This window comes from Dama dama, chromosome 23, assembly GCF_033118175.1.
Source record: "Dama dama isolate Ldn47 chromosome 23, ASM3311817v1, whole genome shotgun sequence".
Taxonomy (NCBI): Eukaryota; Metazoa; Chordata; class Mammalia; order Artiodactyla; family Cervidae; genus Dama; species Dama dama.
The window spans coordinates 31,460,204-31,481,777 of record NC_083703.1 but is presented as its reverse complement, the minus strand read 5'-3'; the positions used below and the strand labels follow the sequence as shown (position 1 = coordinate 31,481,777).

The 21,574-nt window shown below is 37.8% G+C and overlaps 1 non-coding gene across 1 annotated transcript; it reads left to right on the top strand.

Moving 5' to 3' along the window:
• The first annotated feature begins 16,295 nt into the window (after nt 1-16,295).
• TRNAS-AGA (transfer RNA serine (anticodon AGA)) lies at nt 16,296-16,367 on the top strand. Its single transcript has one exon. It is a non-coding gene; the product is annotated as a tRNA-Ser (tRNA).
• The last annotated feature ends 5,207 nt before the right edge of the window (nt 16,368-21,574 follow it).

Sequence of the window (21,574 nt, the reverse complement as noted above, 5' to 3'; positions counted from 1 at the left end):
TTGCTTTGTATTCTAAATAAATTTAGGAAAACTTGAAATTCATGATATAAAGTTAAAATGATTATGTTTTAGAATGGAGTAAAAAAATGTCTGTTTAAAATTAAATTTAAATTTAAGGTGTTAAAAGTTCATCTTAGTCACATTTGAAGTACTCAGTGACATGTAGCTTATGGCTAACATTTTGGATAATATAGACATAGTATAGTTGCATCATTGCAGAAAGTTGTTTAGGAAAGACTGGCCTAGATCCAATGACTGCTTTACTGGAAAAACAAGGGATAGGAAAACAGTTATGTAGCACCATGAAGAAGCAATTACCAAAGTTCATTATGTGAAAAATTCTGCAGAATAAATGACTCATTTTCTTCAACAAATAAATGTCATTGGGAAAAATTAAAAAAGGGAACATTGTTAGATATGTTACAGAGTTTTGAGAGACAAATCAAGAGAATAAAATCTACATAACTTGCTTAGATTCTGATATAAATAAAAGACATTTCAGAGACCACAGGCTACGTTTATCAGGGGCTATATTTTAGTTGATGTTAAGGGAATATAATGTGTTGGTCATATATTTATTTTTGTAGAGGAACAATGGGATTGTGGTTAGGTTTTAAAAATACTTTAAATCTTAGAGCTAAGGTCTTAAATATTTACAAATAATTTGCAAGGGTATCAGGGGTTTGTTTTCAGATACTTTTGTGATTCCTTACCCTTCTACCGGACAGAAGTGGAGTAATAGAAAAACCAGTATTGGCAAAATGTTGATGATTGTTGAAGTTCAATGAGAATTAAAAACTCTTCTGATAATATTGAGTAAAAAAAAAAAAGCAAGTTGTATAACTATGTGCCCTGTAATCTCTATTTGCTTGTGTGAGAAGCAAAGGCTTGAAGAGTATACCTCAGAGTATTAACAGTGGCTGTTTTTAGAATGGTGGGATTACATATGGCTTTTTCCAGTTTAAAAACTGTTATATATTTCCAAAATGAATGCTAATTGTTTTCTAGTTAGATAAAGACTTTTAAAAGCAATTAAAATATTAAATGTCATAAATGAAGGCAAATTAAAAAAAAATACATCTCAGTATTGTATATGGAGGCATCTGTGATTAGCATCAGAGTTTCTGGACTGATAGTACCATTGTACAGTATGTAGAAAAGGATCAGTTCAGTTCAGTCGCTCAGTCATGTCCGACTCTTTGCGACCCCATGTACCGCAGCACACCAGGCCTCCTGTCCATCACCAACTCCCGGAGTCCACCCAAACCCATGTCCATTGAGGCGGTGATGCCATCCAACCATCTCAGCCTCTGTCATCCCCTTCTCCTCCTGCCCCCAATCCCTCCCAGCATCAGGGTCCTTTCAAATGAGTCAGCTCCTCGCATCAGATGACCAAATATTGCAGTTTCAGCTTCAACATCAGTCCTTCCAATGAACACCCAGGACTGATCTCCTTTAGGATGGACTGGTTGGATCTCCTTGCAGTCCAAGGGACTCTCAAGAGTCTTCTCCAACATCACAGTTCAAAAGCATCAATTCTTCTGCACTCAGCTTTCTTTTATAGTCCAACTCTCACATCCACATGGAAAAACATGACCAATGGAAAAAAAATAGCCTTGACTAGACAGACCTTTGTTGGCAAAGTAATGTGTCTGCTTTTTAATATGCTGTCTATGTTGGTCATGACTTTCCTTCTAAGGAGTAAGCGTCTTTTAATTTCATGACTGCAATCACCATCGGCAGTGATTTTGGAGCCCCCCAAAATAAAGTCTGACACTGTTTTCACTGTTTCCCCATCTATTTGCCATGAAGTGATGGGACCAGATGCCATGATCTTAGTTTTCTGAATGTTAAGCTTTAAGCCAACTTTCTCACTCTCCTCTTTCACTTTCATCAAGAGGCTTTTTAGTTCTTCTTCACTTTCTGCCATAAGGGTGGTATCATCTGCATATCTGAGGTTATTGATATTTCTCCCGGCAAACTTGATTCCAGCTTGTGCTTCCTCCAGCCCAGCATTTCTCATGATGTATTCTGCATATAAGTTAAATAAACAGGGTGACAATATACGGCCTTGACATACTCCATTTCTTATTTGGACCCAGTCTGCTGTTCCATGTCCAGTTCTAACTGTTGCTTCCTGACCTGCATCCAGGTTTCTCAAGAGGCAGGTCAGGTGGTCTGGTATTCCCATCTCTTTCAGAATTTTCCACAGTTTATTGTGATCCACACAATCAAAGGCTTTGGCGTAGTCAATAAAGCAGAAATAGATGTTTTTCTGGAACTCTCTTGCTTTTTTGATGATCCAGCGGATGTTGGCAATTTGATCTCTGGTTCCTCTGCCTTTTCTAAAACCAGCTTGAACATCTGGAAGCTCATGGTTCACGTATTGCTGAAGCCTGGCTTAGAGAATTTTGAGCATTACTTTGCCATCACGTGAGATGAGTGCGATTGTGCGGTAGTTTGAGCATTCTTTGGCATTGCCTTTCTTTGGGATTGGAATGAAAACTGACCTTTTCCAGTCCTGTGGCCACTGCTGAGTTTTCCCAATTTGTTGGCATATTGAGTGCAGCACTTTCACAGCGTCTTCTTTCAGGATTTAATATAGCTCAACTGGAATTCCATCACCTCCACTAGCTTTGTTCGTAGTGATGCTTCCTAGGGCCCACTTAACTTAACATTCCAGGATGTCTGGCTCTAGGTGAGTGATCACACTATCGTGATTATCTGGGTCGTGAAGATCTTTTTTGTAGAGTTCTTCTGTGTATTCTTGCCACCTCTTCTTGATATCTTCTGCTTCCCTTAGGTCCATACCATTTCTGTCCTTTATTGAGCCCATCTTTGCATGAAATGTTCCCTTGGTATCTCTAATTTTCTTGAAGAGATCTCTATTCTTTCCCATTCTATTGTTTTCCTCTATTTCTTTGCTCTGATTACTGAGGAAGGCTTTCTTATCTCTCCTTGCTATTCTTTGGAACTCTGCATTCAGATGGGTATATCTTTCCTTTTATCCTTTGCTTTTCATGTCCCTTCTTTTCACAGCTATTTGTAAGGCCTCCTCAGACAGCCATTTTGCTTTTTTGCATTTCTTTTTCTTGGGGATGGTCTTGATTCCTGTCTCCTGTACAATGTCACAAACCTCCATGGGAGTGAAATAGCTGTCATCTCTCTCATTGCTTCTAAGGACCACAGTCTGTTTAGTCTCTGTTCTTATAAGAAGCAAACTACTTTATTTATCCAGCAGAAAAAGAGTTTGTCTCTCCGATATTTCAAATTGGAGAAAAGTAATAGAAAACAAAGCTGTTTTAAAATGATATTTCTAGGGATTTCCCTGACGGTCCAGTGGTTAGGATTCAGTACTTTCACTGCTGTGATCTGCATTCAATCCCTGGTTGCAGAACTGAGATTCTGCAAGCTGTACAGGGTGGCCAAAAAAAATTTAAAAACAGAGAGGGATTTTTCTTCCATAAAAGAGGAAGCCTAGACATTATATCTTCATTTATACACAGGAACATGTGGGCTGTGTGGCATTTGTCATAAATAGGCTAATGATACTGAGGTCCTGGATATGATCCCTGACTATATATATATATATATATATATATATATATATATATATATTTTTTTTTTTTTTTTGATGGGATGGTGAATGGGCTTGTTTCCTTAATTTCTCTTTCTGATCTTTCATTAGTATGCAGAAATGCAACAGCTTAATGTATGAATTTCATATCCTCCAATTTTATGGATTTCATTGATGAGCTCTAATAGTTCTCTGGTGGCATCTTTAGGATTTTCTGTGCAAGATAAGGGTCCATAGCAAGTCTGGATAAGTAAGCTGTCTTCTGCAAAGTGGGTTGTTTGCGCAAGTGAGCAATCTATTGTTCCAGTAGGAGGACAATTTGCCCTCAGAAAGCAAACTGAATAAATTGGTTGGTAAGAAGTTTTTGAAGCAAACAGTAAAGTAATATATTGATTTAAGGTTTGATCTTCCTGGAATAAACTGTCAAATCATGTTGACACTATGGCTCCAGTTCTTAACTCCCAAAAGATAAACCATGTTGATACAAGTTGTAACAATACTCACTTGAACCTGTTTTTCCTTCTATGAGGCTGTTCTCAGTAACACTCCTGTAACAGACCCTAAAATTCAGAGGTGGTGAATGTGTACTAATGTTTATGTCTGAGTCTTAATTGAAATTTCCCCAGTTTGATTAACTTTTCTCCCAAGGAAGAGCAAGAAAGGTAATGATACCTCGAAACTCTGAGACTGCTGATCCCAGCTGTCAGGCTGCAGTTTCATTAACAAGAGGTTCAGGGTGACATATATTCTAAACCATATAGCATCACAGCCAAAATGGAACATGGAAATACCTGGGCAGATGTTTAGCCTCATAGGGAAGAACTTCACAGGATGCCAGCTTGAGTGAAACGGGAGTTCAATCACTCCATTCTAATGATTCTGGAGAAAGCAGGAAAATGGATGAGAAGGCAGAGGGACTGGTAGGGGTTGGACACCCACAGCTTGAAAAATAACCTGAAACTTGAGTTTTCTTCATTCATGACTTAACAAGGCTTCTTAAGGGAACTCTTACAATAGAGGAGAAATTATAATGCAAAGTATGAACAGATTAAGACAAAAAAGAACCCAACTAATCTCAGTCTCTTGAAAACTGTACTGGACTATAGAGAGAAGATATTCCATTTTAAGCAGCCTTCTAAGCACTTGAAGGCATTGCTTTATACCAGTCTATGGGCAGGTCTGTTGATGGCATAGTACTTCACCCTGGCCCCCAGTGCCCAAAGCCATTCCATCCAAACATTACTATTTATTCCCCCCAGAAGGAGAGTTGCTCACCTGCTATTTCTAAAACTACTATTAACAGAGCCCCCAAAGCATTCCTGTCTGCCCAGCACATCACAGAAATAGTAACATACTACAATCTGCTATGGAAACTTGTCAATTAAAATAATGGATCTTTAGTTGCAAATCGTTATCACAGTTTGACTTTAAAGTGAGTGGATGAAGTTTGTTAAGGGTAAAAGAGGGGCAATGACAAAGAAAAACATACCAAATGATTCCAGAATTGGATGGTTTTCATTGAGGATGTGGGTTACTGTGGAGTTGAGACTGGCTTGATGGGTATTAACTCTGAGGACAGACCAGGAAACCGGGAAATTCTGAAGCTTCTTAGTCTTTCACTTTTTTTTTAAGTACAACAGATAAACTTTTACATGAGGGTAAATGGAGATATGGATCAAAATTCATGAAACAAGTATGTCAATGTCACGAGCACCCAGTCAAGTCAAAGAAAAACAGCAATTTTCAAGTCCTCAGCTTCTTCAAACCCCATGATGTATTTCAGTCTTCTATTGCCATTGGTCATTGCTTCCTGCTTATCTGCTTCCTGTATATGGAATCATATCATACTTAACTTTTTCTTTTTTTGGCGCCACACCAAGTTGCTTGTGAGATCTTAATTCCCCAACCAGAGGTTGAACCTGTGCCCCTTTGCAGTGGAAGCATGGAGTCTTAATCACTGGACTGTCAGGGAATTCCCCATACTTCCTCTTTTGTGCCTGGTTTCTTTTGCTCAATATTACATCTGGTGGGACTTCTCAACATTTCATTTATAGTTGTAGGGTGTTCATTCTCATTTCTGTGTAGTATTGCTTCGTGTGAATATACTACAATGTAACCCACTCAACTGTTGACGGACATTTGAGTGTTTTATAGTTTTTGGCTATTAGAAAATCATGCTGCTCTGAAAATTCTAACATGTGTCTTTTGTTGAACGTACACACACTCCTTTCTGTGGGATGTTTTCCTAGAAGTGGTGTCTCATGGGGTTATGTGCTTAGTCAGCTTCAGTAGGTTCTGTCAGTAGCCTTCCAGGCTGATCATGGCAGTTTATACTCCTACTAATAGACTATGAAGTTCCAACTGCCCTGTATCCTTATAAATGCTTGGTATTTTCTGTCCTTTTTTCATCAGTCACTCAGTCGTGTCAAACTCTTTGCAACTCCATGGACTGCAGCATGCCAGGCTTCCCTGTCCATCACCAACTCCCAGAATCTGCTCAAACTCTTGTTCATTGAGTCAGTGATGCCATCCAACCATCTCATTCTTGTCGTCTCCTTCTCCTCCTGCCTTCAATCTTGCCCAGCATCAGGGTCTTTTCCAGTGAGTCAGTTCTTTGCATCAGGTGGCCAAAGTATTGGAGTTTCAGCTTCAGCATCAGTCCTTCCAATGAATATTCAGGACTGATTTCCTTTAGAATTGACTGGTTTGATTTTTCTCATATCATCTTGCTTTTATACATGAGACTCATGTCTAGAATTTCAGTCTTTCCTTCACTCACATGGTTAGGATACACAATTCTTTAAAATTTCATTGTGATCAAGGGGCTCTAAGTCAAACAGAAGAGACCTAGAAATAGTGGTGAAACAGTGTCAAAATTCTGTAGGATTAAAGTAGGTAACTTGATGGGATTTTCCTGGTGGTCCTGGGTAAGACTGCCTTTCAGTGCAGGAGGTGCAGGTTCGAGCCCTGGTCAGGGAGTTGAGATCCCTCTCCTCCTTTGACGTGCCTGTCAGTCAAAAAACCAAAACATAAAACAGAAGCAGTGTTGTAACAAATTCAATAAGGCCTTTAAAAATGTTCCACATAAAAAAAAAAATCTTAAAAAGTAGGTAACTTCCAAAAGGCTAAGCCTTTTTTCCTTGTCATAAAACTGAATATTCCTATTACAGAATTTTGGTCATGAAGTTTGAGCAAAAACTATCTTCTTAAATTTATAAAAAGAAAAGCTTACACACAGAGGCTAAATGTTACAGACCATCCCCTTTAAATGAAAGTACACATGTGCATCTTTGGTGTTTTTCTACAAGTCTGTTTTGCTTTTATGTTATGGGATTATGTATCCACAACTTTAAGTGGTAATATTCTAGATGAGCTCTGCTCATCATTCTTTTGTTCATACCACTTGTTCGTTTTTTATATCTCTTTAGTTAGTCTTTTTAATTTGTCATTATTTGACTTCCCCACTATACTGCAATTCGTAAGGGGTAAAACTGTACCTTACTTATTCCCTTTCAATATCCAATACCTTGATCTGTCTCCAGCACAGGGTAGGTACTCAATAAACATTTTTGTGGAAAAGAATTAATGACCACTTACAGGAGTTTCATGAGCACATGGAATAATGGAGAAGGTTATGCTTTAATAATTATTGAAATGAAAACATTTTTTATTTATAGCAACTTAATCCGATGGAAGCCAGCTTGTGCTTAACAATTTAAGACTATTCCCTTTCTGGTGAGATTTTGAGAGTCCATAGTTAAAACAAGTCTGTAGAGAGCCTCACCAAGCATTGGAAAAGCTGGCACTTCAAGTAGGAGGCAGATAGACAGAATTGCAACAGCAGATTCTCCATGTTCATTCTTGTCTTCTTTCTGTGTTATATTTGCTATTAATTTCTTATTGCTTAAGTAATTCATCTGTACTATTTTTTTAAGTCTCTAATGCTGTCTTAGTGATAAGAAAAGCTAGTACTTTGATCTAGCTATAAAGCAGCTGCCACCTCTTGTCACTACATTTAGTTCTTATGAGTACTAAGTTTAGATGGAAAGTGCCAAAGTATTGTTGCTTGCATTTGTCATTTACCATTATGCAACTGTGCGTCTTAAAGAAGTCAGGTAATTTATCTCTCTATTTTCGGGTCTTTAATAATTGCAGACACATAGCTCTCTTACTAACTTCTTAAAATTTCCATGAAATGAAATGAAATAACATTACCTCTTTGGGTATCACACTGAAGTCTGGCATCCCTAAGCGTTAGCAACCTTCTTTATACTTTATCCTTTCTTGTAATATTATAGCTTGAGTTTATTCTTAGCTGAGAAAGACGCTTTCCTTTGGAGTTTTAAAAATATCGAATGGCCTTTCTTTTCCTTGTCGCTCTGTGAAGAGGCTGCTCTCCGCCTCAAAGGCGCGCTGCCCTGTCTCCTGTACGGTGATCCCGGTGTCAGCTCACTGCTCTCTCTAATTTGCATGGCAACTAACGTAAAGGTGGATGCTGTTGTTTGTGCCCACAAGAATAGCAAATGTAGAGTAGGTGTTGGAAATACTGTCATAGCTGTCGGAGGAAGTCTCTGTCAGCGTTTTTCAGGAGGAACCAGCGGGAGCTTTTTATAATGGAACTTTAATTACGATGACCAGACACCCTGGCATAGGCTGAGGATCTGCTTATGTTACACCTGCCAAGAGTAATTTGAAATGCCTCAAGACATGTGTCTCATAAGTGGTGCCACCCCCTACGGGTCCTAGCCAGTGATTCTTTCTTTTCTTCCCCTATCCCTGCCCTGTGTTCACTCTTGGTCTGGCCACCGGAATACATAGCAACTTGAAAGAAAATCAAGAGACATAATCAGGAAGGTGAGATTAACACGCCACTCAGCCCAACCACCATATCTGTGACACAGCTAAACACCTCTGATTTTCAAGCTGTGGTTTGGAAATCTAATAAAAATACAAACAACATGGGTCATTTCTCATCTTCCAATATCAAGTTTATCTGTGGAGATATATTTTGAACAACACCTTCAAAATGGCAGATCATGAAACCTCAGAAAATCAACCAGCAGGTGGCAATCTATTATAGACTTCCCTAAGACCTCCTGATTATTCTGTGGAAGAGACTTAAATTTGTAATTTAGTTTGGCCAGAGAATTCCAGGGATAAGGAAATATTTCAGTCAAAAGAGAGCAGGCTAATTTTATCTCTTGGTATTTCTAATAATTTTTTGCAGGTAGTTTTACATTTTCTCTACTCCTTAGGGGTTATATTTTAGATAATGATCATCAGGATTTGCAGTTCTGTATTTTTGGCATAACTCCTTGGAATGCAGTTGGTTAGAATGTTAAATTGGGAAATCTTTAAGTACTTTGGGCAGATTACCAGACTTATGGCTTTATTAACAATAACAAATATTTAAGACATTGTTAATCTTCTGGATACATTTATATCATATACTCCCTTATGTTCATATAATCTACCTGTCTGTAAAATATTTCCAAAGGAGATTTTCAAAATATTTCCAAATTTTACACTAATATTCTGGTAAGAGGAATAAACAGTTGTCTGTTGCTAGAGTTGGGTTATTTCAATGGAAGCATTAATGAAAGCAAATGCCTATGCTTCCAATCAACTCCAGAGGCTAAACACTGTTCTTTGTACTTCAGGCTCAGTTTCTGATCAAAAAAATGAGAAGACTTATAAGATCTCCTCTTCCTGTCTACACTGAACACTGAAGACACCTGTCCTCCATCATTACATAGAGGTGGGGAGGAAATTGACAAATTCATTTTCATAAATTGGTAATTCTAATGCTAGTTAGCCTCAGAACACACAATGTAAGGTGTTGAGCCCAATGTTGAATCAGTTCAGTTCAGTTCTGACTCTTTGCGACCCCATGAACTGCAGCATACCAGGCCTCCCTGTCCATCACTAACTCCCGGAACTTGATCAACTCATGTCCTTCAAGTCAGCAGTGATGCCATCCAGCCATCTCATCCTCTGTCATCCCCTTCTTCTGCTTTTAATTTTTCCCAACACCAGGGTCTTTTCCAAAGAGTCAGTTCTTCGCATCAGGTGGCCAGAGTATTGGAGCTTCAGCATCAGTCCTTCCAATGAATATTCAGGACTGATTTCCTTTAAGATTGACTGGTTTGATCTTCTTGCAGTCCAAAGGACTCTCAAGAGTCTTCTCCAACACCACAGTTCAAAAGCATAAGTTCTTTGGGGGCTCTGCTTTCTTTATGGTCCAACTCTCACGTCCATCCAGGATTACTGGAAAAACCAAAGTTTTTCCATAAGGTGAAAGTGAAAGTCACTCAGTCGTGTCCAACCCTATGGACATGAAATACAGTCCATGAAATTCTTCAGGCCAGAATACTGGATTGGGTAGCCATTCCCTTCTCCAGGGGATTTTCCCCACCTAGGGATTGAACCCAGGTCTCCCGCATTGCAGGCAGGTTCTTTACCAGCTGAGCAACCAGGGAAGACTAGTGTTGGATATTGTACCGCTATTTCTTTAATGGAATTATAACTTGCTAATATTGATTATCAGCCAGTGCAAGAAATCTAATACAAGGCATGGTTATAGCATTGTTTTTCTCCTTATATATTCTGCTAACTCATGCACACCAGGGAAGCAAGGGCATATTGGAATCAGTGGCAGATGAATGATGGATGAATCATAAATTGGATTGTGTGTTGGTTTGCTTAATTAGTTTATTAGACTTCTCTGGAAACATCTAGACACTGTGCAAAATTAATATATACAGGAATATTTAGCTGTCCAATTAGGAAAACATAAATTAGTCATATCATGTATGCTGTAAAAACCACAACTGCCAAAAGAAATTAAACAAGTGAATGGCTAATAAAAATAAATGTTTGGCATGTGTTCTGAATGCCCCATGCATGAAGGCAGTGAAGTAACCTCTGTTTATTAAGAAGGCAACTTCTTTCAAATGAGCATGGGTATTTGGAATAGTCAACTTCAGCTATCAAACTGTTAGAACATAACCCTTTTATTTACATACTTTTAAAAAAATATTTATTTGGCTGTGCTGGGTCTTAGTTACAGCATGTGGGATTTTTGATATTTCTTGTGGCAGGTGAACTTTTAGTTGCAGCGTGTGGCATCTAGTTCCCTGACCAAGGATTGAACCCAAGCCCCCTGCATTGGGAGCTTGGAGTCTTAGCCACTGGACCACCAGGGAAGTCCCTTACATACTTATTTTTTTAAAAGGTAGCTCAACTTGGGTTGATCACCTGTTTTGTAGCTCTCTCCCTTGAAGATGACAACCCACTGATTGCAGACGGATCACCATTCTATGGGCAGTAATTGTGGTTAAAAGAAAACTTCATTCACATTAGATTGTGAATCTAATCTACTTAATCTACTTTATCATGATCTCTATGGACTCTGAAGGGCTTCCCAGGTGGCGCTAGTAGTAAGGAACCCGCCTGCCAACGCAGGAGACATAAGAGACACTAGTTCGATCCCTGTTTCAGGAAGATCCCTGGGAGAAGGAAATGGCAACCGACTCCAGTATTCTTGCCTGGAAAATCCTATGGAGAGAGGAGCCTGGTGGGCTACAATCTATGGGTCGCAAAGAGTTGGACACGACTGAAAGTTACTTAGCATTAACGCTAGCATGGACCCTGAAAAGTGTTTTTTCCATCCAACAGTCAAAATTATTTTCTCAGTCCTTTCACCTTATCAGTAAATCATTGAACATAAATAATTATAAACTCTGATATGGAAGAAAAAGAATAAGTTAATTCAATGACTACATATCCTATGTAACAAGTTTAGGGTTTAACTGTTTTAAAACCAATATGCTTGTGATAATTATCAGTGATATTAAAAATGATGTTACTATCCTGCAGTAGAAAGAAGCTGTTGATTTAAACAGTGTTTGTTTTCAGTGATCTCCAAAGCCTAAGTAAATAATTGCGAATTTTCATCTGCAATTCTAGAATCATAGAATCTTCTTAGGTTTGGCAATATCTGTTACTGGTTGTACCACCCAGTAAATAGAATTTGTGAGTAAAACAGAGCAGGTGCTGACTATTCAGAACTAGATGAACTCACTGCAAGGTTTCTGGCAAAGGAACAATAAGATACCAGCGAATTAGAAGAAAATGTTGTCAGGCCTTTATGAGCCCTTTGAAAGCATGCACACATGCATGCACGTGCGTGTGCACACATACACAGAGGAATGGCTAAAATCACTCAGGTTATTCTAGGTATCCAGTGATAATATTCAGGGCAGAGTTTAGTGCTGTGGACAGCTCAGGAAAATCTTATCTGAATCCCTACCAACCCACCTAACTGCAAAGCCAGCAATAGATAGCTCTATATTCATTTATCGAGATGTTTAGCTTTTTTTTTTTTTTTTTTGCCTTTTCTGTACATTCTTTCTTTTTCTTTTTTTTTGCATTCCAGACCTTGCTTCTGGAACTTTTGAGGTACATACTTTAGCAGTTTCATTAAGTAAGGCTTATGGGTGGTGACTCTGCTTTTGTCTGCCTAAAATAGCTTTATTTAACATTGTTCTGGGTTGATAGTTTAGGTGAAACAGATTTTTTTTTACTTACTTGATACATTTATAGTCATGTGGTTGCTATTGTAGCATTAGCTAACACCTCTGTTGCATTACAGAATTATCATTTCTTCTAGAGGTGGGAACAATTAAGACCTACTCTCTTAGGAAATTTAATGTTTACCATACCATCTATAATACAGTTCTGTTGTCTGTAGTCTTTATACTGTGTATTAGATCTCCAGGACATATTTATCCACTAGTTGGAAGTATGTACCCTTAAATAACATCTCTCTCATATCCCAGACCCAAATAACCACCATTCCATCTGTTTGTTTTTCCTGATTTCATTTTTTTGAGATTTCACATATAAGGAATTTTTGAAAATGATTTTATTGGAGTATGGTTGCTTTACAATGTTGTGTTGGTTTCTCCTGTAGAGTGCAGTGAATCAGCTATACCTATACATATCTCCCCTCTTTTTTGAATTTCCTTCCCGTTTAGGTCACCAAGAACATTCAGTAGACTTCCCTGTGGTATGCAGTAGGTTCTCATTAGTTATCTATCTTATACATAGTATCCATAGTGTACATATATAATCCCAATCTCCCAATTCATCTCACTCCCCAATTCCCCCTCGGTGTCCATACGTTGTCCCCTACATTTGTGTCTCTATTTGTCATTATATAGTATTTATCTTTCTCTGCCTAACTTACCTCACTTATGTCCTCAAGGTCCATCCAAGTTGTCACAAGTAGAAGGGTTTCCTTTATTCCCGTGGATGAATAGTGTTCCAATATGTGTGTATGTGTATGTCTTGGAAAAGACCCTGATGCTGGGGAAAGTTGAAGGCAGGAGCAGAAGGCGACGATGGAGGATAAGATGGTTGAATGGCATTACCGACTCAATGGACATGAGTCTGAGCAAACTCTGGGAGATGGTGAAGGACAGGGAAGCCTGGCGTGCTGCAGTCCATGGGGTTGTGAAGAGTCAGACATGACTGAGAGACTGAACAGCATGTGTGTGTGTGTGTGTACCATATCCTCTCTATTCATGGATATTTAGATTATTTCCATATCTTGGCTAGTATGGATAATGTTGCAGTAACCATGGTAGTGCATATGTCTCTTCAATAACCTGTTTTCATTTCCTTTGAATATATATCTACAAATGGGATCACCAGATCTTATGGTAGTTCTATTTCTTAATTTTGGAGAACCTACATAGAGTTCTCCAGAATGGATGGACCGCTTAGAATTCTACCAACACTGAACAAGGGATTCCTTTTCTTCACATTCTCACCAGCACTTATGTCTTATCTTCTGAATGATAGCTATTCTAACAGGTGTGAGGTGATCTCATTGCGGTTTTGATTTTCATTTTCTGGTGACTAGTAATATTGAACATCTTTTCATATGCTTTTTGGCCATTTGTGTATCCTCTTTGGAGAAGTGTCTATTTAAATCTTTTGCTCATTTTTAAATGAGATTGTCTTTTTATTGCCCTTGTCAGGTATATGATTTGCAAATATTTTCTCCGATTCTTTGGGTAGTTTTTTCCCTTCCTCTTTAGTGTCCTTTGAAATAAGAAAGATTTAAATTTTGATCAAGTCTGTTTTCTTGGGTTACTTGTACTTGGGCTACTTCTTTACTTGCCAGCTATGTTTTTAGTTCTCTTTTAACTTTGAATCTTGGGGATTTCGCTTGTATTTGTGCAGGCTCAGGCATGCATTTCATAGGAGGTTTGTTATATTTTCTTTGCATTTCTAGATTTTTTTTAGTGGGAGGGATTATCAGAACATCTGGAGCACCTTATTTTCAGAAATGGACATGACAGTTTCTATTACCTCTATGTATAGAGTCAGTAAAGCACACACCAAAGAACACTTTCTTGGGAACTGAAGAGACCCGAATTCAAATTGTGTTTCTAGTACTTACCTTTAATTGTATTTCTATTACCTTTGAGAATGTTACTTAATTTCTCAGTCTGAAAAACCACCTGTTAGAATGGAGCTAATACTAACAACAGAGAAGGCAGTGGCAACCCACTCCAGTACTCTTGCCTGGAAAATCCCATGGACGGAGGAGCCTGGTGGGCTGCAGTCCATGGGGTCGCGAACAGTCGGACATGACTGAGCGACTTCCCTTTCACTTTCCACTTTAATGCATTGGAGAAGGAAATGGCAACCCACTCCAGTGTTCTTGCCTGGAGAATCCCAGGGACGGCGGAGCCTGGTGGGCTGCCGTCTAACGGGTCGCACAGAGTCGGACACGGCTGAAGCGACTTTGCAGCAGCAGTACTAACATCACCACATTTGTATAGTTATTGTGAGGATAGGACAAGATAACCATGTAGCTGGAATGTTCTAAGAACTCAAATGTTGTGTAATTATATTATTATTAATAATAAAATTCTCCTGCGAGTGTCTTTAGAAAGAGCATTTGTCAACAATTTATCCGTTTATTTTAGTAAGAGTAAAATATTTTGACAGTGCTACATTTTCCTGAATGGTAATTTATTGTGCACTACTCTAGTTTTTAAAATTTTTTTGTTGAAATATGGTTGATTTACAATGTTGTGTCAGTTTCAGGTGTACAATAAAATGACTCAATTATGTGTGTGTGTGTGTAGACACACACATAAATATATACATATTCTTTTCTTACATCCTCTTCCATTATAGATTATTGCAAGATATTGAGTTTAGTGCCCTATGCTATACAGTAAGTCTTTATTGATTATCTATTTTATAAACAATAGTGTATATCTGTTAACCCCAAACTCCTAATTTATCCCTTCCCCACTCCCCTTTAGTAGCCACAAGTTTGTTTTCTATGTCTGCAAGTCTCTTTCTGTTTTGTAAATAAGTTCATTTGTATCATTTTTTTAAAGTCCACATATAAGTGATATCATATGATATTTATCTTTGTCTGGCTTACTTCACTCAGTATAATCATCTCTAGGTTCACTACTGTATTTATTCACTTATTTTGAAAAGTAGAACACAGGCTAAAGGAGACATGATAGACTGATGAAATTCACAAAATCAGTTAAGTAATGGAACTGAGATTTGAACCCAGCTTGTCTGACTCCGACATTTTTACTCACTCTGAGAATCTCTTAAATCTAATTTTTCATTCTGTGTAATGATTCTCCACAAGTCTAATCCCATTAAGTGTGATGATTTTCTCTCTGGATCTGTTCAGTACTGAAACTACTAGCAATAAGAAATTGTTTAAATTCAAATTAATTAAATTGAATGACATTAAAAATTAAATTCCTCAGTTACACCAGCCACATTACAAATCCTTCCTGGCCACATTTGTCAAGTAGCTGTCATTTCCAACAGCACTGATACAGAATGCTTCCAGCACTGCAGAAAGTTCCATTGGACTACTCTAAAATTTATCAAGATAACTATTTCACAGACACTATCACAGCTTTTTTTTTTTTTTTTTTAATATTTATTTGACTGTGTCCGGTCTTAGGTGCAGCACATAGGATCTTCCGTTGGGGCACACAGATTCTCTAGTTGCAATGTACAGGCTTAGTTGCTCCATGGAAAGTGGGATCTTAGTTCCCTTACCAGGGATTGAACCCACGTTCCCTGCATTGCAAGGCAGATTCTTAACCACTGGATCAACAGGTCCTATCACAGCCTTTGTTTACTCTGTTATTGCCCTTGAAAATCACAACAGCCACTTCTGTTCACTGCACTCTGTACTTAACAAAATCGAAAATTGCGGGCTGGGTTAAAGACTCGTCTCTTTGGCATTTGTACACTGATTGCCCTGTGTTTAGGTGAGTGAATGAGGTGCTGTTTCCCTGTCCTTTGCTAGAGTCTGGCAACCATTTCCTCCTGGGGCCTACAACAGCATTTGAAATCAGAATGACTCACTGCCTAAAAATAAGCTTAAGCACAGCCGAATAAAAATACGTGAAAATCATATTCTCCTAAGAGTAAGCCCTATGCAAGCATTTATTTCTATTAGACAAATTCTAGTATTTATGGGAATTTACCAAATCCTGTATACTCTAAATCTTTCTTGTATAAAAACAAAAAAGAATATTGCATTGATAAGCTGTTATCTCAATTTTAAAGGAAGTAAGAAATTGATTAGCAAGGCAAGGCACTATGAATGGAAACTAATATTTAGTGTCCATAAAGTGAAGGTCATGGGGCTTCCCTGGTAGCTCAGTTGGTAAAGAATCTGCCTAGAATGCAGGAGACCCAGGTTTGATCCCTGGTTGGGGAAGATCCCTTGGAGAAGGAAATGGCAACCCACTCCAGTATTCTTGCCTGGAAAATCCCATGGACAGAGGAGCCTGGCAGGCTACAATCAATGGGGTCCCAAAGAGTCGGACATGATTTAGCGACTAAACCACCAAGTGAAGGTCGTAACACCCTTTATTTACTGTTCTTAACATCAGGGTTCCTGGCAGAGAAACTGAAACAAATTACAGCAAATAATATTACAAATGCCACTGGATTTCCCTGGTGGCTCAGATGGTAAAGCGTCTGTCTGCCTACAATGAGGGAGACCTGGGTTCGATCCCTGGGTTGGGAAGATCCTCTGGAGAAGGAAATGGCAACCCATTCCAGTATTCTCGCCTGGAAAATCCCATGGATGGAGGAGCCTGGTAGGCTACAGCCCATGGGGTCGCAAAGAGTTGGACACAACTGAGCAACTTCACTTTCAATGCCGTTTACATGGATTAGGATGAAGAAGACTTCTCTGACTCTTTTTTTTTTTCGTTTAAAAAAGCAAAGTTTACTATAAAAATATTGAATACAGTTTCCTGTGCTATACAGTAGGCCCCTGTTGGTTGTCTATTTTATATTTGGTGGTGTGAATATTAATCCCAAGCTCCTAATTTATCACTCTCCCCTTACCCACTATCCCTTTTAGTAACCATATAACTGGTTTCCGTGTTTGAGGGCTATTTCAGATTTATAAATAAGTTCATGTGTATCACTATTTCAGATTCCACAGATAAGTGATATGGTATTTGACTTATTTCACTCAATATGATAGCCTCAGTTCGGTTCAGTTCAGTTGTGTCTGACTCTTTGCAACCCCATGAATCACAGCACACCAGGCCTCCCTGTCCATTCTCTGACTCTTAAATCAACAATTTACTGAGACTTTGGTGTGCTTCTGTTTGGAGGGACTTCATAGACTGCCTAATCTGGATTTCAAGATAACTCATTAGTTAACAACTGAAGAGAAAGGGGATGAGAGCCTCTGCCTTTCAGGGAGATGAGACACCAAACTCTGAGTTGGCATCATCTCCATTGTATGAAATCAGAACTGTACAATTTTCATTTCTTAGCAAAAAGAATATGATTTAATGAATTCATCCTCAAGGTTAATGTAATGCTTAGAAAGCATAGTGTGCATTTTCATAATTTTAATATCTGTAGAAAAAAGTCACCTTTTTAAAATGGAAGTTGATAGGAGGCAGAAAATGGATGTATAAGACATTTAAAGGAATGGTTTGTAGAGAAGAAGCTTTATGAGGATATTGATGGGTCTGGCTCATCACTCATCTTTTGCCTCTACATATAGAGGAACAAGGATAAAAAATTATGTCAGCCTTTTCTTTATATACCTAGGAAATAAATAATAGCAGAGTTAAATATTAAGTGTTGTAAGAAAGAAAACCCTCTGGCCTAGAATTATGTATTCAGTGAAATTAATTCTTTAAAAGTGAAAGAGAAAAAATACTTTCTCAAACAAATAAAAATGGACAGAATTCATTACCAATAGACTTGCCTTGCAGGAAATGTTAAATGAAATTCTTTATTGTGAAGAAAAATAATGCAAATCATAAAGTCTGATGTACATAAAGAAAGGAAGTACATTAGAGAAAGAATAAATGAAGATAATCTTTTTTTAATTTTTAGCATTTTTGATTGCTGAAGCTAAATGGCAGTTTGTTCAAAATAATAATAGCAATGATGTGTTGAATGATTGTAACTTATAAATAAGTGCAATAAATGCCAGCAATGGGGTAAAGGACAGGGGAGAGAAATTAAGATACTCTTTTTTAAGTTGCCTATACTACACATGAATCATAGTGTTATTTGAAAGTGTACTTCAAAAAGTGTACGGTTTTAAATGTATGTTGAGACTTCAGGGCAATAGCTAACATTTTCTTAAAGAAATATAATTGATATGCTAAGAGAAGAAAGTAAATGGAATCATATAAAATGTTTCATTAAAAACAAAGAAGTCAGAAAAGAGTAGAAGGTAAAATATAAACAATGAACAAATACAATAAATAGAAAAGTTGCAAATAACATAGATGATAGTCAACCATATCAATAATCACTTGAAACTACAAAACGAAACCAAAAAAGGACATGGAGAAAATCTATTTATTTAAAAAAAATTTTTATTGGGGTATAGTTGCTTCATAGTGCTGTGTTAGTCTCTGAAGTACAGCAAAGTGAATCAGCTATATATATATATAAAAATATATATAAATATATACATTTGTCCTCGCTTTTTTGGATTTTCTTCGCATTAAGGTCACCACAGAGTACTGAGCAGAGTTCGCTGTGCTATACAGTAGACTCTCATTAGTTATCTGTTGTATACATAGTAATGTATATATGCCAATCCCAATCTCCCAATTCATCTCATCTTCCATTTCCCTGCTTGGTGTTCATGTTTGTTCTATACATCTGTATCTCCTTTCCTGCTCTGCAAATAGGTTCATCTGTGCCATTTCCTCAATTCCACATATATGCATTAATATACAATATTTGCTTTTCTCTTTTTGACTTGCTTCAGTCTGTATGACAGCCTCTGGGTGCATCCATGTCTCAGCAAATGGCACAATTTTGTTCCTTTTAATGGCTGAGTAATATTCCATTGTGTATGCATACCACATCTTCTTTATCCATTCCTTGCTGAGTGAAATCCTGTTCTGAAAGGCTGTATACAGTGTGATCAACTCTACGAATTCTTGAAAATTCAAAACTGTCAAAAGCATAAAAAGATCACTGGTTGCCAGACATTTAAGAAGAGGGAGTCTTGATGAATGGTTGGATTGCAAGGCATTTTTAAGACAGCGAAACTATTCTGTATGATACTGTCATGGTGGGTATATGATAGACATTTGTCAAGACCCATAGAATGGTGTGACACAAATATCAAATTTGATTTATTAATTTAAAAAAATGCTCTACACTTAAAACAGCGTTCAAGACACTAACAGTAGGGAAAACTGCTTGTGGACATGAGGTGGTAGGCGAGGTGTGTATAACAGATCCCTTTGTATTTTCAGTACAGTTTTTCTATAATCCTAAAGCTTCTCTGAATAATAAAGCCTCTATGCTAAAAGAAAATTCAGTCCCATGACTAGTAGCATGACTGGTTGAACAGTTTCCATGGTATAACTTTGAAGTTTAAGAAACAGTGATCAATTAATAGCATTTGTTGAGTTACATGTTATCTGTCATCTGATGTGCTAACCTCTTGAAAGAATTAACAGCAGCCCTTAATGATGTCTGACTTATAGCAAAAAGAAAGTTGGGAATACGATTCTGGCTCAAATACTATTTCCTGCATCATCCCATTCTTAAAGCTGTGTGCCAATATGATTAATCACTTCACTAATTAGATCTTAAAAATTTTTCATGATTGCATTTAGTGAGAAATTTGGGAACTTATGTATGAGTATCATATACATTTCGTGATCTGATAGTAGCACTGAAAAAAGTTAAAGTTAAAAAGAAAAGCTATTATTAATCTACAAGGAAGTGCTACCGTGCCAGTAACAATGTACTGACTTGCTGGCACACCCAAAAATCCAACCTGTTCACTTCTCAAAATAGTAAAAATATTCACACACAGCTGTCAGCATAAACAATAATGTGCTCTCTGTATCACAGAGAGAATGTTTATAAAAACTAAAACACATGCATGGCTGAGTCTGTCTCCACACAGGTTTAAAAGTTATCATTTGTGCAAGAATCTGCTGTGTACAGAATGTTTGGAAAACTTGAAATGAAAATATACAGCTAAAGGATTGCAGTTGAAACCAAAAATCTGAGATGTTACCTCACTGAAATTAATTGGATTTTAAAATGTTTGTTATGACTTGAGGGAACTTTTGAAGGTGACAGAAATGTTCTGTGTCTTGATAGTGGTGGTGGTTACACAGATGTATACATCTGTCAAAACACATCAAGCCATACATTTAGTTGGATGCATTTTATTGCATTTAAAGCATATCTCAATAAAGTTACTTTGTAAAATACTTTTTAAAAATGTGTGATATGACTTTACCAATACATCATATCATATAGGTAATCTCTACCTGTCACAAACATATTTATTAATATAACAGAATCCTTGGAAGTTAGCAGTCACAAATCATACGCTTATTATCTCTGATAAATCACAGGGCTATTTAAGAAGGGTAGAGTCAACGAGGTATTCCCTCATACCAGTCAGAATCACCATCATCAAAAAATATCTACAACAATAAATGCTAAAGAGGATATGGATAAAATAAAATCCTCTTGCACTGTTGGTGGGAAAGTAAATTGACAGAGCAACTATGGAAGACAGTATGGAGATTCCTTCAAAAACTACCATCTGACCCAGCAATCCCACTACTAGACATACACCCTGAGAAAACATTAAAGACATATACCCCAATGATCACTGCAGCACAATTTACAATAGCCAGGATGTGGAAGCACCCTAGAGGTCCATCAACAGAGGAATGGATAAAGAAGATGTGGTACATATGTACACTGAAAGGTTCAGTTCAGTCTCTCAGTTGTGTATGACTCTTTACGACCCCATGGACTGCAGCACACTAGGCTTCTCTGTCCATCACCAACTCCCAGAGCTTGCTCACACTCATGTCCATCAAGTCGGTGATGCCATCCAACCATCTCATCCTCTCTCGTCCCCTCTCCTTCAGACATCAATCTTTCCCAGCATCAGGATCTTTTCCAGTGAGTCGGTTCTTCCCATCAGGTGGCCAAAGTATTGGAGTTTCAGCTTAGCATCAATCCTTCCAATGAATATTTAGGACTGATTTCCTTTAGGATTGACTGGTTTTCCAGCTTGTGCTTCATCCAGCCTGAATTAAATATTACTCAGCCATAAAAAGGACCAAATTTGAGTCAGTTGAAGTGAGGTGGATGAATCTAGAGCCTGTTATACAGAGTGAAGTCAGAAAGAGAAAAATGAGTATCATATATTAATGTAAACATATGGAATCTAGAAAAATGATATTGATGGACCTATTTGCAAGGCAGGAACAAAGACACAGACATAGAGAACAGACTTGTGGATACATGTGGGACTTGAGAAATGGGATGTATTACGAGATTAGGGTTGACATATATACACTATCATGTGTAAAATAGGTCACTAGTGGGAACCTGCCGTATAGCACAGGGAGCTCAGCTCAGTGCTCCTGTGATGTCTTAGAG